This window comes from Meles meles, chromosome 18, assembly GCF_922984935.1.
Source record: "Meles meles chromosome 18, mMelMel3.1 paternal haplotype, whole genome shotgun sequence".
In the NCBI taxonomy this organism is placed as follows: Eukaryota; Metazoa; Chordata; class Mammalia; order Carnivora; family Mustelidae; genus Meles; species Meles meles.
Genome location: NC_060083.1, coordinates 26,586,648 through 26,600,372, shown reverse-complemented (window position 1 = coordinate 26,600,372; position 13,725 = coordinate 26,586,648). Strand labels below are relative to the sequence as shown.

The window sequence follows — 13,725 nt, the reverse complement described above, 5'->3', positions numbered from 1 at the left end:
TTAGCCTGCCTGGGTTCAAATCTCAGCTCTGCTGTTCATTAGCTGTGTGACTTTTGGCAAATTACTTAACCTCTTTGACATTCAGTTTCCTAATCTGTAATTTGCAAATCTGTATCTACCTCATAAGGTTGTTATGAGGATTAAATGAGTTAGTAGATGTCAGTCACTTAGAACAAGGCCTGTCGTATATCATAAGTGATAGCTATTGTCATCTTTATTGTGCTTTCCTTCCTAAGCCAGTCTCTAACCCCATTTCATCATATTCATTTCCCATTTGCATTCATTACAATACCTTTTGGAAGCTGCAAAGACAAAGAGCCATGACATTCATTAAAGCCAGAGGAGGGATCTCACTCTGAAGACTGTCTGCCTGTGAAAACCCACTGCAGGGCCCCCTGCACATCGGGGTTCCAGAGGCTGTAGATGAGTAGGTTCAGCATGGTGCTGATGACAGCAATGAGAATGCCAGTCCCTTTGTCCTTGTCTGAGGCCTTGTCTGAGCCCAGCCTCATGTAGCTGAAGACACCTGTCCCATAGAATATGCCCACCATGCTGAGATGGAAGCCACGTGTGGAGAAGCTTTCTTTCTGCCCTCAGCAGAACTGATTCCTAGGGCTGCCGCTGCCATGTGTGCCTAGGACCCAGTGATGAGGACCAAGGGAACCCCCATGAAGGCTGCTGCTATGAAAAGCAGCAGCTCGTTGAGTTGGGTGCTGGAGCAGGAGAGCCAGAAGAGCTGTGGGAGGTCACAATAGAAGTGATTGATCACATGGGGGGGGGTCACAGAAGTTAAGAGTGGATAGGCAACACTTTGGGTCAGTGCATTGGTGAAGCAAAGGACACATATGCCCACAAGCCAGCGCTTGCTGGATTCCCCAGCTTATGTGGGTGCTGTAGGTGAGGGGCTGGCAGATGGCCAGGTAGAGGTCAGAGGCCATGACTGTCAGCAGGGAGCAGTCCGCTCCTGCCAGGGGGTAGAAGCAGAAAAGCTGGGAGAGGCAGGCCATGTAGGGAATGCTTCTGTTTTTGGACATGCAGTGCCTCAGCATGGCAGGGACAGTGACACAGATGCATCTGACATCCAGCAGGGACACGTTCCCCAGAAAGAAGTACATGGGGTTGTGGAATTTGGGTTCAGTGAGGCTGGCAGCCAGGATGCTGATTTTGCCCCAGACAGTCAGTAGCTACATAAGCGAGAAGGAAGATGATGACAAGGACGGGCTGTAGAGCTGGAGTCTATGTTAGGCCCAGTAACACAAACTCAGTGACGATGGAATCATCTCCTGAAACCCCCAGATCCATGGCTTTCTTCCATCAGCAGTAGAACTGGGCAAAACTAGGAAGTGCTAATGGTGGTCAAAGGAGAATGAGAGCCTGATGGCAACCAAAAAGTGCAGCAACATCCGGGAGATGGGCAGGATGCAGGAACACAAGATTTAACAGAAAATTAAAGATTGTTACATACTGGAAGGAACTTGATAAACTTGACACTTAATGGGTAAGAACAGTAGCATTGGACAGACTCAAACGGAACTAGATGAATGGACATAAATGAGGAACAAATGTAATCTTTGAAAGTTAAAGAGAAAGATGACTTTCTTGAGACCAAAGTTTCGAGAAGAAAGCTCCTTGCCTGCAGATGGTGGCATGGCCATAACTTGTGTATGAGAGATCCCACGGGATGAAATAGAGGCTTGAGGGGAAGTGGATGGAAAAGCATGTTCCCCCAACCTGTGTCCTCATGATCTCCACATACACAGGTCATCATGTGTGATGACTGTAGTGAGATGCTTGTTGTTGCCCAGAGATTAAGAGATTAACTTGTGAAACTGAGCCTTGGTCTGGACTCGTCAGAAAAAGTGAAATGAAAACAATTGAAATGAAATGAGAAGATATCATTGAGGACATTTCCCACTCCACAGTTGGTGGCTACCAGCCTTGTAGATTTTCTAAACCATGAGATTATGTTGCATTTCTCCATTAGGATTTGGGAAATTTGGGCTCCAAAGTACTGACCTTTAACTGAGTAAGAACAATGTAAAAAAATAAATAAATAAAAAATAATTTTTGAGCAGGGTGAGAATTTGTAGGCTTAAGCTCCCAGGTGGTAGCATGGTTACCTAGTTGAGTTCTCTCATGAAGAAAAACAAGCAGATACCTAGCCTCTGAATTCCCTCTGCTTCCAATTCACCATCACTTAGCTTCTGGCCTTTCTGTCTCCTTGCTCTAGTTTCACATCATCCAACACACATACTATCATGGACCTGATGACCAGATAAGGGCAAAGTCTGTTATGGTGCCATGACTGGCCCAGCCACATGATCAGCTGGATAATGCTTGCCTTTCCCCAGAGTGGTCACCCTAATAAAATGCACAGTGATCTGTCTCAACCTCTGGCTGAAGGATGGATGTTTATGTCATCCTGAACAGGAAAATTCTGGAGTTAGAGCTCTAGGGGAAAAGGGCATGAGTAGAGGAAGGCATTTGCTGATGATTAATTTGAGAATAATGTCAAGTTCACAAGAATAATGTCAAGTTCACATGAACAACTTGTCCAGAGTATCACCTCAAGTCAGTCTCTCCAGATATGAATTGGTCTCCTTTCTTAATCCACTCTTGACTTCAACATTTTGGTAACAGCTTTGCCATCCTCCCAGTAACAAGGCCGGACACCTTAGTCATCATTGATGCTTTCTCTCTCTAACCCCTCACTTTCAAACACCCAAGTCCCATTTGACATTTTGGAGAAAGAGAGAAGCCATTTTTGGTATGGAAACTAAGTTGAGAGTGCAGTGAGGGGACTTGGGATAGCATTCACCCAGTCAGGGTACAGGCACCTCTGGACTGAAGAGGAGGGAGAGTCAGCCAGTGCAGAGGCCCTGACAAAGACAGAGGCTTATAAAGGACAGAGAAGGACAATTCAGCTGATATCATTTTCACATTGGGAATTTTTTCCACTCCATTGTTACCCCTCAAGGCCTCAGAAATTAGCACCTTCCAAGGGGAGCCAAAACCATATGATGCTATATGACATACAACCTCTAGAACCATTAAAACGTTTTGTTCTTCCTCAACATGTTTCCAAGTACGACCTTCATGGATATGGCAAAAGTTATTCATTTATTTAACAAAAAAAGTTTTTTTGCATCTACTACTGTTGACCTTACAAATAAAAGTTATTTTCACCAGCAAAAATGGGTTTATTCAGGAATAGAAGATAATTGCTGTTTGGAACAAGCAAGATATGGCAAAAACAAACAAACAAACAAACAAACAAACCCATAGGCTCACCCAACAAACAGAGAGGAATGTTACTTTATGAAGAAGGAGGAAGTTGGGAGGAGTTGTCCCTTGGAGAAAAGCAAGAATTAAGGGTAATGTTGGTTTCTCACTGGGTGAGTTGCTGGGGTGGTCTATTAAGAAATAGATGAAATGTATATCTTTCTCTTTTGGGACCTGAAATTGATGTTTCTTTTCCCTTGAGAATTCTTCTGTTAAGGTCTGTAATTGACAGGTTTTCATACAATTGAGGCAGAGTGGTACAGAGTGAGAGCCCCCAATCTTACTTCCACTCTCCATTTTAGTGATATCTTTCCATTCATTAATTTATGCACTATGTGTCTGCCCTGTTACCAACATTTTATGGAGTTAAAATGAATTTCAGAAAGCCGTAAAGTGTGGCAAAGATCACATACAGTGTTGAGGATGGAGTTGGGACTTTGGGTTTCTGGTTTAGTCCAGCCCATCTTCTTGGGAGGGGAAGAGCAGTGACTTGTGACTTCCTAGCCTTACCTGTAGCTTGGGGCTGAGAGGAGGGTGGAGCCTGGGCAGGATTTGCTCCCATTTTATCCCTGGAGCAGCATACCTGGGCATCCTTTATCTCACAAGGTCACGTCACATCTCCCATCATAGCTCACATTAACCATTCTCAAACTCAGCATCTCTTCTAGTTTTAAATGAATGACTTCCCCTTTTCCTGCTTCCAGATAATCCAGATCCTATAGCATCCTGATCCAAAATGTTTTCCAACCTTAAGGCCCCCAATATCATAAGGAAAGATAAAGATTTGGGATATCTTTTAGACCAATACTGCCCTACTTTTGCTAACTCCTGAAAGTGGCTTAAGGCATCAACTACAACTTAATTATTAACAATTCCTGTTCAGTAAGGAAGCTTTCCCACTGTTTTTTTTTTCATTAATGTCAATTTTTAATTTAAATTATAATAGGCAGGGCATTAGGATAACTTAGGATCTCTGTTGACAGCTGTCCATGGAAGGGAAACTACAGGTTACAGAGCCTAAAGGGAACCCATTATTGCACCTCCATACTGTTTTCCAGTGTGGTTGTACCAGCTTGCATGCCCATCAACAGTGTAAAAGTGTTCCCCTTTCTCCACATCCTCGCCAACACTTATTTTTTCCTGTCTTGTTCATTTTGGCCATTCTAGCTGGTGTAATGGTATCTCATTGCGGTTTTGATCTGTATCTCCCTGATGGCTAGTGATGTTGAACTTCTTTTCATGCGTCTGTTAACCACTTGTATGTCTTCTTTGTTGAAGTGTCTGTTCATGTCTTCTGCCCATTTCTTGAATGGATTATTTGTCTTTCAGCTTTTAAAAAATTATCTGTATTTTGAGCTTCATTTAATTAATTTTTATAATGACTTTCTAATATTCTATCATTTGCATTTGCCAAAATCTACCTAACTGCTGGATATTTAGTTTCCAACTTTCCACTTTTATAAATAATAATGCAACCAAATCTGTTTCTCTGTGATGTTTGTCCTGTGTTCTAAATAGTTTCTAACTCCAGTATGTGCAAAGATCTTTTCCTCAGATATTGATACTCTACATTCTCAAGACTAGATTCCTTGTTACTTTATGACAAAAGTACAAATTACAGAACTATTTGTCTTTTATATAAGGGGCAGGGGAAACATGTATTCTTCATATCCCCCACCAATATTGTTCATACTTCTTGCTTATATCTTTGTTTTGAGAGTTTTAATTGGCTTCAAGATCTATTGATTTATATGTTAGCATAGGTTTTTCAATTCTGTTAACTATGAAGGAAAAGAAAAGAACGCTAATTATGTAAACATATGTCGAGTCAAAACCCTCATGTAATAAAGATCACCTGGTGAAAAGGAAGCAAATTTGCTTGAGTGTTTAGACCATTTAATTTCTTTTGGGACTTAATTATGATGATTGTACAGCTGCTACTGATGACAGTTGCATCATTTTTAGTTAAGATAATAGTGAAATCGTGTTTACTCAATAGAATAACCTTATTACAATCTCCCAACTTGAGTTTGCCACAGAGCTGAAAAAGTCTACAAAACCTGTTTTTAAGGGTGCCTGATTGGCTCAGTTGGTTGTGTCTGCCTTTGGCTCAGGTCATGATCTCGGGATCCTGGGATCAAGCCCCACATCAAGCTCCCTGCTCAGAGGTCCCCCCTCTCTCTCTGCCTGCTGCTCTGTCTACTTGTGCACTCTCTTCTCTCAAATAAATAAAATCTTTTTAAAAATTTTTTAAAATCTGTTTTTAATTTTTTTATTTGATTAATAATACTTTGCCCATTAGCTTTATTTTTAATGTGTTTCATAAATAAAACAACAGTATGACAATATTGCATATGCAGTGGTCTTCTCTGCTTGAGCATGAGTTATTTCACCTAAGAACTAAAGTTCCAGGAGGCCTGCTGTGGTCAGCTTGCATGAGGGATAGCAGAATCTCCTGGAAAAGGGCAGAGAGAGTTGCTATGCCTAAGTCCAAAGCCAAGGGGTTGAATATCAAAGTAAGCTCACCTTCTTGTGCCATTTTCCCTTGCTTCACCTCCAGACTCACACTGGATCCAAGGAAGAGAGAGTTTCAATAAAGAGGTAATAAGTAAAAAGCTTTCTTGATTATTCCTTCATTGGTAGGTATTTAAATTACTGTAATTAAAATTTCTCTTCATACACATGGTTCTACTACATTTAGATCAGATTCCTAGAAATGGTTTCAAAGGTTATGAAGACTGACATATTTGATAAGAAGGTATCTTACCAAGCCCTCTATTCAATAATAGACTATTTCCCCCTAACATTTTTCAAACATAAAGTTCAAATAGTTATACAGTGAACACTCATGGCCCCATCATCTCAATTTTACCATTATAATTTTACTGTACTTGTTTTATCACATATTTATCCATCTGTCCTTCTCTCTTTCCATCTATCATTCCATCTTACTCTTTGATGCATTTCAAATAAAATTATAGGCATCAGTACACCTCTCCCTAAATAATTCAGCATGCATATCAGTAACATGAGTTCAACATTTGTTTACAGCTCTTTTTTATGCAAAAAAAAAAAAAAGATGCAAAAGGTTGTATGACTACCTTTATATGACATTCTTAAAAAAGACAACTACAGTGATGGAGACACATCAGTGATTTCTAGGGGGATGGAGAGGGCAAATAGGATTGACTATAAAGGGACATGAGGGGATTTTTGGAGTGATAGAACTATTCTATATCTTGATGGTGGTGATGTATACAACTGTATTCATTGGTCAAACTCATAGACACCTATAAAAGGTAAATTTTACTGTTTGTAAGTCTGCAACAAAACTGACTTTGAAAAAAAAGAAAAATAAAGCAATAAAGTGAATATCCTACCTACTACACAATTTATGAAATGGAACATTCCATTGCCTTTGAAGACTCCTGTGTGTCCTTCCTTAATCCTAATCCTTTATCTCCTTACTCAGGTACCATTATTCTGAAAAAAAACAAAAAACAAAAAACAAAAAAAAAAAAACAAAACTGCTTAAAATCCTTTTATTACATATATATGATTCTCTAAGCAAAATATTAAGTTTTTAACATATTTAGTCTTTATGTAAATGAGATCACTCAATAGTTATTCTTCCTTTGACTTGTTTATTCACTCAATGTGTTTGTGTGGTTCTCTATAGTGAGTGCCAACAACTGTTGCTCATTTGTTTTTTTATGGATGTATAGCACTGCGTGATGTGATGATACCACAATTCATTTGTTTTTTGTTTGAAGGCATTTTGCTTCTGTGAACACTCTTGTACTCATCTCCTGGTGCACAAATGCAAGAATTTCTCTAGAGTCTCCAATTAGGAATGGAATTTGTGTATTTTCAGATTTAAAGGATAAAATAAAATTATTTTCCAAAATGGTTGTACCATTTTATAATCTTACCAGCAGTGTATAAGAATTTTTGTTGTGCTATATATATTTTTTAAAGATTTTATTTATTTATTTGACAGACAGAGATCACAAGTAGGCAGAGAGAGAGGAGGAAGCAGGCTCCCTGTGGAGCAGAGAGCCCGATGCGGGGCTCGATCCCAGAATCCTGGGATCATGACCTGAGCCGAAGGCAGAGGCTTTAACCCACTGAGCCACCCAGGCGCTCCTGTTGTCCTATATTTTCATCAAAACTGGCTATTATCTCACTTATTCATTTGGACCAATGTAGTGAGTATGAAATGGTGTCTCCAGTGTACTTCTCATTTGCATTTGCTAGATAACCAATAGGACCGAGATTCCTTTCCTAATTTCATTGGCCATTTGTGTTTCCTGTGACATCCTAACTTTTGTCTATTATCTCTTGTGTCCCTTTTATTTTTGTACTAGTTGTAGAAGGTCTTGACATGTCTTGGATTCTTCAGAGTAACTCTATGTGCTACAAATCTCTTCTAATTTGTAGCTGTCTTTTCACTTAAAAATTGTTGTCCCATGATGAGTAGAGATTTAAAATTTTAATGTAGGCAAATCTTAGTCTTTTTTTAATGATCAATGTTTTTTGAACTTCTTTAAGAATGACTGAGCTCCTAGAGGATCATGAAGATATCCCATAAAGTATTCTTTTTTTTTTTTACATTTATTTATTTGACAGATAGAGATTACAAGTAGGCAGAGAGGCAGGCAGAGAGAGAGAGGAGGAAGCAGGCTCCCAGCTAAGCAGAGAGCCCGATGCAGGACCCTGGGATCATGACCCGAGCCAAAGGCAGAGGCTTTAACCCGCTGAGCCACCCAGGCGCCCCCCCACCCCCACCCCATAAACTATTCTTAAGACTTTACAATTTGACCCTACAATATAAGTTCCTCATGCACCTGAAGCTGATTTTTCTGTGTGGAGGGAGAAAGACATCATGTTATCTTTTTTTCTCTATAGATACACTGTTTACTGGAAGGTCTGTCTTTTTCCTACTGCTCTGTAGGCTGCCTGTGTCACATATCGAATTTCTACATATTATTTTCAGGCTCCCTAATTCACCCTTTTGGTCCATTTCTCTAATTTTGTTCAGGAAGGACATAGTCTTAATTACAACACCTTTAACATATGCTCTGATACCTTGTAGGGCAGTCAGGTGCAGCTTTTTGAGACAGAGAGTCATACTGTGAGTAGCAGTTTTTAGCTATCAAGGTCTCCATTATGATGGGCAGTCACTGCTTGAACAGGCAGTAGGGCCCTCTCCTACATTTTCTGTTTGTTAATCTTATCACTTGGATCCTTGGTTTCTAAGGATCTGACCTAAAAGCAAGAGTGGGAGACCCTGGGACCCCATGGTTCTTCCTAACACAACTCAGTTCTACTGCCACTTCCAGAATCATTATGGTACCTGTGGAGGCCGAGAAAATGAAGGCCATCCCACCTCAGGTTTAGCTGATATGGGAAACAGAGGCAGAAGAAAATTATTAAAATTCCTGACCTACTGACAAGCCCTTGAAACAGACAGAGAGGCTCTCCCCTGGGGACTTAACTGCCCTCACCTTGAGATTTTGCTCAAAATCACAATTTACGAGACAAAATTCACGAGAAGATTTTTATTATTGGTAATAAATAACTTCTCCCAAAAATAGCTAGCCCCGCAAGGTCCTGGAGACCTTGCTTCCAGAATTCCTTAGAGACTTATGCCATCCCTAATCCCCTTTGTCCTCACCCACCACCAAGTCCACCCCTTGAAGTCCAGAATTGTGATGCCTCCAGCTTTGCTTTTCTTTTTCCAAGTTGCTTTTGCTATTTGGGGTCTTTTTGATTCCTTACAAATTTTAGGATTATTTGCTCTAGCTCTGTGAAAAATGCTGTTGGTATTTTGATAGGGAATGCCTGAAATGTATAGATTGCTTAGGGTATTATAGACATTTTAACAATGTTTGTTCTTCTGATCCATGAGCATGGAATGTCTTTCCATTTCTTTGTGTCCTTTTCAATTTCTTTTATCGGTGTACTATAGTTTTCAGGGTACAGGACTTTCACTTCTTTGGTTAGGCTTATTCCTAAGTACAGTTTTTGGTGCAATTGTAAATGGGATTGATTCCTTAATTTTTCTTTCTGCTGCTTCATCGTTGGTTTATAGACATACAACAGATTGCTATGTGTTGATTTTGTATCCTGCAACTATACTGAATTTGTGCTTCAGTTCTAGCAATTATTTGGTGGAGTATTTTGGATTATCTCTAGAGCATCATGTCATCTGCAAATACTTCTTTTTACTTCTTCCTTATTGATTTGGATGCCTTTTATTTCTTTTGGTTTTCTGATTGCTGTGGCTAGGACTTCCTGTACTATGTTGAATAGAAGTGGTGGACATTCTGTCTTGTTCCTGACCATAAAGGAAAAGCTCTTGGTTTTTTCCCCTTTTAGGATGATATCAGCTATGGGTTTCTTGTGGACAGCCTTTATTATATAGAGCCCTCTAAACCTACATTGTTGAGGTTTTCATCATAAAGGGATTTGTACTTTATCAAATGCTTTTTGTGCATCTGTTGAAATGATCATATGGTTCTTATCCTTTCTTTTATTAATGTGGCATATCATGTTGCTTGATTTGTGAATATTGAACTACACTTGCAACTCAGGAAAAAGCAAAGGAAATAATCAACAAAACTATAAGGCAACCTACAGAATGGGAAGATATTTGCAAATAACATATCTGATAAAGGTTAGTATCCAAAATATATAAAGGACTTATGAAACTCAACACTCAAAAAATGAATAATCCAATTAAAAATGAACAGAAGACATGAATAGACCTTTTAAAACAAATTCAGTTAGGTAACATACTGTATTATTAGCTTCATGGGTGGAATTTAGTGATTCATCCGTTGTATACAACACCCAGTGTTCTTTGCTTATTAAGTGTCCTAAACTTAATCCCTATCATCCAGTTATCTCTTCCCCCTACACAACTCCCCTCCAGCAACCATCATTTTGTTTCCTAGAATTAAGCATCTCTTATGGTTTGCCTCCTTCTCTGTTTTCATCTTATTTTATTTTTCCTTCCTTTCCCCTATGTTCATCTGTTTTGTTTCTTAAATTCTACAAGAGTGAAATCATTTGGTATTTGTCTTTCTCTGACTGACTTATTTCACTAAGCATAATACCCTCTAGTTCCATTCATGTCATTGCAAATGGCAAGATTTCATTCTTTTTGATGGCTGAGTAATATGCCATTGTGTATAGGTACACATGTGCGTGCGCACACACACACACACACACACACACACACAACATATCTATCTTTATCCATTCATCTGTCAGTGGGCTTCTGGGCTCTTCCCATATTTTGGCTATTGTGGACATTGCTGCTGTAAACATTGGCGTGCATGTGCCCCTTCGAATCCCTATGCTTGCATCCTTTGGATAAATAACTAGCAGTGCAATTGCTGGGTCATAGTGTAGCTCTATTTTTAATTTTTTGAGGAACCTCCATACTGTTTTCCAGAGTCACTATACCAGTTTGCATTTCCACCAACAGTGTAAGAGGGTTCCTCTTTCTCTGCATCCTTAACAACACCTGTTGTTTCCTGACTTGTTAATTTTAGCCAATGAATAGACATTTTTCCAAAGAAGACATACAGGTGGCCAACAGACAAATGAAAAGTTGCTCAACATTAGTGATCATGAGGGAAATATAAATCAAAACTACAATGAGATATCTACTGACACTTGTCAGAATGGCTAAAATCAACAACATATATATGAATATTACTCAGCCATAAAAAAGAATGAAATCTTGCCTTTTGTAATGATGTGGAGCTGGAGAATATTATATTAAGTGAAATAAGTCAGGCAGTGAAAAACAAATATATTATTTTACTCATCTATGGAATTTAAGAAACAAAACAAATGAGCAGGGGGGGCGGCGGGAAGAGAGGCAAAGATTCTTAACTATAGAGAACGGACGGTTACTAAATGGGAGATGGGTGGGAGGATAGGTTAAATAGGTGATAGAAATTAAGGAGTGCATTTGTTGTGTTGAGCACTGGGCACTGTATACAAGTGTTGAGTCAGAATATTGTACACCTGAAATTAATACTGCGTTGTATATTAAATAATCAGAGTTTAAATAAAAACTTTTTAAAAGGAAAGAAAAAGAATAGATAGATAAACTCTCTGGACTTCCCTGCGCTCTGAGATAAATGGAATTACTAACACCCTCATGGAACAATATGAGAGGTGGAGTAAGGAGTTAAATATCAAGACTTTTTGAGAAAAATCAAAAGCATCAGAGTTGTGAAGCATCATTATTGGGTTCATTAAAACCTTGCATTATTTATTCGTCTGTGTCTCCCCAAAGCCCCACTCCTTCCTAGGAGTACTAATTTTTGAGGTCCACAGGGATAGCACTGCAGTGGATACAGTCCCACAACAGAGATGATCTCATCTCTTTCACTCATTTTCTTATAAATGGCCCCTTCCACACTCTCCCCGGCTGGGGCCTGCATAGCATTGCACCCTCTTCACTCCCTTCATCAGAAACTTTTCCAGCTTCTGTATCTGCAACAAGATGAGTATTCTCTAGGGTCCTCCTTCTGCTCTCTAATAATAGATAAGACACTTAAGTTGTTACCAAGCAAGTCAACCCTCCTATTTCACAAAGGTTTCAGTAAAGAGAGTCTTGTTCGGGGTAACACATCAAGTGAGGGAAAAGGGTTGACACCCTCCTATGCCAAGGCCTTTTGCCAAAACCTTGTCATTCTTGGACAAAGCCTACCTTCTGTGTTTATTGGAGTATGAGGGCATTCATCTTATCCAGTCTCCTGTTGGACCCATTCCTTAGGCAGTAACCTTTGGCTAGACCTCTACATCAGATGGTCAGAGTTTATCTTCATCGTCAGGTGCATAAAAATTTTAACTGGAATGTCAGAGTAGGGAGCAGTGAACACCCAGTGAGGATAGCTTGGGGCTCACCCAAGAATGGTTTCTAAGAGGACCTCTTCAGTTGAGGTGACCATGGTGATCTTGTTTAAGATGGACTTCTTAGATGCATAGATCAGTAGTCATCATGTTACTGAATCCAAATCAGTAACATGAAAGATTCAAAAGACCAGTTTTGCTTGGAAAGCCATTTGAGCTTTACTTAGGAGGCCAGCCACATGAGGAGAAGGCAGACACTTGTCCAAAGGCCAATTCCCAGGTTTCTGCCTGCCTCAGCAGTTTTTAAAGGGATTTAGGGTAGTTAATTGGCAAAGACAGTACAGTTGGCCTGCAGGATTTCTTGATCATGTGCAGACTCTATGGTAAACCAGCTACAAATATTATCTCAGTGCTTGGGGGCTGTGCGAGGGGACTGGGTTCTTGTTTTGGGATGTGCAGGAGTCCTGTGTTCTTTCTACAAAGGAATGCCAGGTCTAAAACACATGAAAGGAGTTTAGTAAAATCATTTATGTGACCCAAAAAAGAAAATATTTTGCTAATAAAATTGTTAAGCTAATCAGAAAGCTGAGGCAGCTTCAAAGAGACTTGCTGGCTTCTGTGGTCTAGGAAAGTTCTGGTTCTTCATTCCTCAAGGCCAGTTCTTGGCAAATCTCACAGAAAGTAAATTAGTTCTGTTACAATTCAAGGGCCTTAGGTCAGCAAGTAAGGAGTGTGTTATCTGGGAGCAAGTTAGCCCTTAAGTTCGGCTGGAGTGCTGTTACAGTCATAAAATCTTGGGGGGTGATATTCACCTCTACAGAGTGAGGGTTATATGACATTTCTGCAGGGTGTACCTGTTATGCCTGAGTTTTCACATCCGAGAGACCACAAAGGAGCCAAGCACCAATGCAATCACACGAGGGTTTATTTGACAAGCTTAAGCTTGGGCCCAAGTATACCCAACAGAGCAGAGTAAGGACTTGGACCCCGAACCAGATTACAGTCAGAGTTTTTAAAGGCAGAGTAGGGGTGGACTCTGTGGTGGGTGAGGACAAAGGGGATTAGGGATGGTGTAAGTCTCTAAGGAATTTTGGAAGCAAGGTCTCCAGGACCTTGAGGGGCTAGCTATTGTTGGGAGAAAGGTTATTTATTACCAATAATAAAAATCTTCTCCTGAGACCCTTTAGATGTATATCAGTGGGCCATATACTGGGGAACGATTCTCAACACTATCTTGGAGGTTTAGAGATAACGGAATTGTTAAAGTAGACTTAAAGGATCCTGGTCGGACCTGTTGGGGTAGGGGGTCGGTCAGGCTAGGATTGTCCTTAGCAAAACCTCAAGGTGAGGGTAGTTGAGTCCCCAGGGGAGAGCCACTCTGTCTGTTTCAAGGGCTTGTCAGTAGGTCAGGAATTTTAATGATTTTCTTCTGCCTCTGTTTCCCGTATCAGCTAAACTTGAGGTGGGATGGCCTTAATTTTCTCAGCCTCTGCAGTACCCTTCTTGTCTGGACTAATTTATTCATAGGCTCTATCCCCCACCCCCGATTCCCAAAGTCTTTGGAGC

The 13,725-nt window shown here is 40.1% G+C and overlaps 1 pseudogene; it reads right to left on the bottom strand.

The window, feature by feature from the left end:
- Window positions 1–350: 350 nt before the first annotated feature.
- Window positions 351–1,302, bottom strand: LOC123930032 (annotated as a pseudogene).
- Between the last annotated feature and the right edge of the window lie 12,423 nt (window positions 1,303–13,725).